The sequence below is a fragment of the Procambarus clarkii genome, unplaced genomic scaffold (assembly GCF_040958095.1).
Source record: "Procambarus clarkii isolate CNS0578487 unplaced genomic scaffold, FALCON_Pclarkii_2.0 HiC_scaffold_95, whole genome shotgun sequence".
Lineage (NCBI taxonomy): Eukaryota > Metazoa > Arthropoda > Malacostraca > Decapoda > Cambaridae > Procambarus > Procambarus clarkii.
Window position 1 is genome coordinate 3,527,163 of NW_027189128.1, and position 4,125 is coordinate 3,531,287.

Below are 4,125 nucleotides of genomic sequence, written 5' to 3' on the forward strand. Positions count from 1 at the left end.
TAAAAACATGCGTTTTTAAAAAACAGTGCCATCTGTTACACATAATAGCAACATGCACGCTATACTAAATATGTCAAGAATTCCATTTGGAAGTTTCCGATTACATTAATAAATTTTATTTTCATAGATTTCGATTTATTTAATTTTTTATTTATTTATTTTGTGTGACATTGTGTTGGAATTGAGCTGTGTTGTTTACCATACCGTTCATTTCGTAAGTATAAGTATAGATGCCACACCTGTGACAGGTAAAACTATGCTTTTTCTTGAAAAACAGCGCCAACTGTTTCATGTAAGATCAACACACAAGCTATAATATATGTTACAATTCCATTTCAATGTTTCTGATTGCATTGATAAATTGACTTTTCATAGATTTTTATTTATTTTCATTTTTATTTTTTTATTTTGTGTGAATTACGTTGGAATTGAGCTGTGTTGTTTACCATACCGTTCATTTCGTGAGTATAGTTTATTTTTTACTTTTTCATATTTTCATTTCATTTCTTAAATGTTTTTCTTATATTTCAGTGATGGGAACATCAGATCACTTGATGTTCCCAATTTTCTGATGGGAACATCAGACCATTTGGGAAGACATCGGACGAGGGAGTGACGAATGGTGGGGATGACTAGGGCATGGAAGCGAGAAAACGTGGGGAGGACAAGGCAGGGGATAATGGTGGAGAAGGACGAGGGGATGGGGGAGTTAGGGATGATGGGGAGGCCGCGGAGACGGTGAGGGGGGAACTGGGGAACAGGGAAGGTTCCAGGGGACAGGAATATATACTAGCAGTACCCGGCCATCACCTGACCGGCGTGCTGCTGGCACATATATATTTTTATATATAAAAATATAAATATCTGCTAGTTCAAAATCGCTAATCTCAGAAAGTTCTTCACTGATTGATTTGAAATTTTCACACAATGTTCCATTCGCATCCGAGCAGGTTTTTATATTCATATTATATAGATGTCACGTTTGTGACGGGAAAAAACATGCTTTTTTTTTAATAACTGTATTTTTTATGTGTTTTTAATGGGAGGGAAATCTTTGAAACCTTTTTACCGATTGGTTTGAAATTTTGACACAACGTTGCATTCGAATAGGCGCGTGTTTTTATATACCTCCTATATGCATACCACACCTGTGACAGGAAAAATCGTGCTTTGTTTTTAAACAGCGCCATCTGTTGGACGTAAGAGCAATACATGCTGAAATCTCCGAAAGTTCTTCATCGATTGCTTTTAAATTTTGACACAACTTTCCTTTCGAATACACGCGTGATTTTATATACCGACTATATAGATGCCACACCTGTGACATGTAAAAACATGCTTTTTTGAAAAACTGTGCCATCTCTTGCACGTAATAGCAACTCACGCTATACTAAATATGTTATGATTTCATATTAATGTTTCTGATATCTTTGACATTTTTAATTTTCATAAATTTCAATTTATTTTCACTTTGATTTAATATATTTTGTATGACATTGCACTGAAATTGAGCTGTTTTTTTTACCATACCGTTCATTTCCTGAGTATAGTTCATTTTTGTATTTTTTCATTGGTTTTCATTTCGTTTTTTTACCTGTTTTTCTTATATTTAAGTGATGGGAACATCAGATCATTTGACGTTCTTAATTTTCTGATAGGATCCTCAAATCGTTTGGTAATGCATCGAACCAGGGAGTTGGAAATGTTGGGGAGGACCAGGGGACAGGAGTGGGGGATTTTGGGGAGGACGAGAGGACAGGGGGGGGGTAATGGTGGGGAAGACGAGGGGATGGTGGGACGAGGGGATAGGGGAATGGAGAATGGTGGGGAAGACAAGACGACAGAGGAGTGTGGGTTGGTGGAAAGGACGAGGGGACGGGTAAGTGAGGAATTGCTGGGAGGATGAGGGGATGGAGCATAGGTAATAGTGGAGAGGACTGGGAGAACGGGGGAAGGTTGCTGTGGCCGAGTACAGCTAGTTAAAGAATAAATAAACATACAGTCACAACAGCAAGAAAATTAACTGGCTGGATAACAAGATTCTTCCAAACAAGTGATCACAAACTAAATATAGTGGTCTTGAAGATACAATACTTATCATGTGTTGAATATCAATCATCCCAATCAAAGACTATTGAATATTAAATTGTTGAATATTATAGTATATTTATAACTTGGAAAGTGTACATAAAAATTACTTAATTATATAAGTCACAGTAACAACATAGTAAGTAAACATTGCCATCATCAAGATCAGAAATATAATTAGCAACAACTTACAGACCAAAATTTTATCAAATTGTATTATTTGAAGTGCTGGGGAGAGACAGAGAGTTCCTATATGATAGTTCCCTATGTGATAGTTTCAAAGTACATTCTCATGAAATAAATGAGTTTCTAGATGCAGGCTTCAGATGAGCTGAGGTAGGATACGAGCACTTGCTTTTAACACTCTTGATAACACATCTCAGATTTTGAACCTTTTTAAACTCATGACACTGAACAAGGCGCGAAAATTCTCAATCACACCATAGTTGCTTTTAGGTTAAGACTATCATTAAAATAAACGAGTATCAAGACTTGCTCTCAGGCTCTCTGACAGAGAGTTATCTAGTAATGGACCTGCCCTCAGGCTCTCTGAGAGAGAGTTACCAGGTGGTGGACCTCCCCTCAGGCTCCTGACAGACAGTTATCTAGTGGTGGACCTGCCCTCAGGCTCTCTGACAGCCAGTTATCTAGTGGTAGACCTGCCCTCAGGCTCTCTGACAGCCAGTTATCTAGTGGTAGACCTGCCCTCAGGCTCTCTGACAGCCAGTTATCTAGTAATGGACCTGCCCTCAGGCTCTCTGAGAGAGAGTTACCAGGTGGTGGACCTGCCCTCAGGCTCCTGACAGACAGTTATCTAGTGGTGGACCTGCCCTCAGGCTCTCTGACAGCCAGTTATCTAGTGGTAGAACTGCCCTCAGGCTCTCTGACAGCCAGTTATCTAGTGGTAGACCTGCCCTCAGGCTCTCTGACAGCCAGTTATCTAGTAATGGACCTGCCCTCAGGCTCTCTGAGAGAGAGTTATCTAGTAATGGACCTGCCCTAGGCTCTCTGACAGCCAGTTATCTAGTAATGGACCTGCCCTCAGGCTCTCTGACAGACAGTTATCTAGTGGTGGACCTGCCCTCAGGCTCTCTGACAGCCAGTTATCAAGTGTTGGACCTGCCCCTCGGGCTCTCTGACAGCCAGTTATCAAGTGTTGGACCTGCCCCTCGGGCTCTCTGACAGCCAGTTATCAAGTGTTGGACCTGCCCCTCGGGCTCTCTGACAGCCAGTTATCAAGTGTTGGACCTGCCCCTCGGGCTCTCTGACAGCCAGTTATCAAGTGTTGGACCTGCCCCTCGGGCTCTCTGACAGCCAGTTATCAAGTGTTGGACCTGCCCCTCGGGCTCTCTGACAGCCACTTATCAAGTGTTGGACCTGCCCCTCGGGCTCTCTGACAGCCAGTTATCAATGGTAGAGCTGCTGATCTCGGTCTGCATGGCAGAGATTTAGATGGTTGTGGTGGTGCTGTGATTTGGTTTGCTGGCAGAGGGCACCGACTTAGAGGCTCTCTGCAGCTTAAGGGAGGCGACCCGGAAGAGGTTGCGTTGAGGTAAAGAAGGCTCATTGGTGTCATTGATCTGAGGGAGAAGAAACATGTGATGAGGTAGGTGGCTCAGTGGTATCATGTACCAGAAGACGGCGGAAGGAACTCGTTATCTGGTGACGCAAGGTTAATGGGGACAAAGATTTTCTTAGGGCGAATGCTGAAATCTACCTGAGAGAGGAGGAGCTTGTGGTAAGGTGAAGCTGGGCCAACAGTGTCATCTACGTGATGGGGGGTGAAAATTATAGAGATGACGTGGGATCACAGGTGCCAGCCACATAAAGAAGAGTTAGTTGCCATCCACCTGAGGGAGCAGGAACTTCTGACGAGTTGAAGTGGGGTTAATGGTGCCATCCACATTAAGGAGGACAAACGTGTGGTGAGGTGACGTTCGTACAATGGTTCCATCCATCTAAGGTAGGTGGAACTGATGACGTGGGGTCAATCCATTAGAGTTGAAGGAAATAGGAATACGATCGAGAATTTTTCAT

At 42.5% G+C, this 4,125-nt stretch overlaps 1 long non-coding RNA gene across 1 annotated transcript; it reads right to left on the reverse strand.

The window, feature by feature from the left end:
* Positions 1 to 2,134: 2,134 nt before the first annotated feature.
* LOC138360074 (uncharacterized) lies at positions 2,135 to 3,081 on the reverse strand. The gene is made up of 2 exons (XR_011226190.1): positions 2,706 to 3,081; positions 2,135 to 2,664 (listed from the first exon to the last, which is right to left on the reverse strand). It is a non-coding gene; the product is annotated as an uncharacterized lncRNA (long non-coding RNA).
* Between the last annotated feature and the right edge of the window lie 1,044 nt (positions 3,082 to 4,125).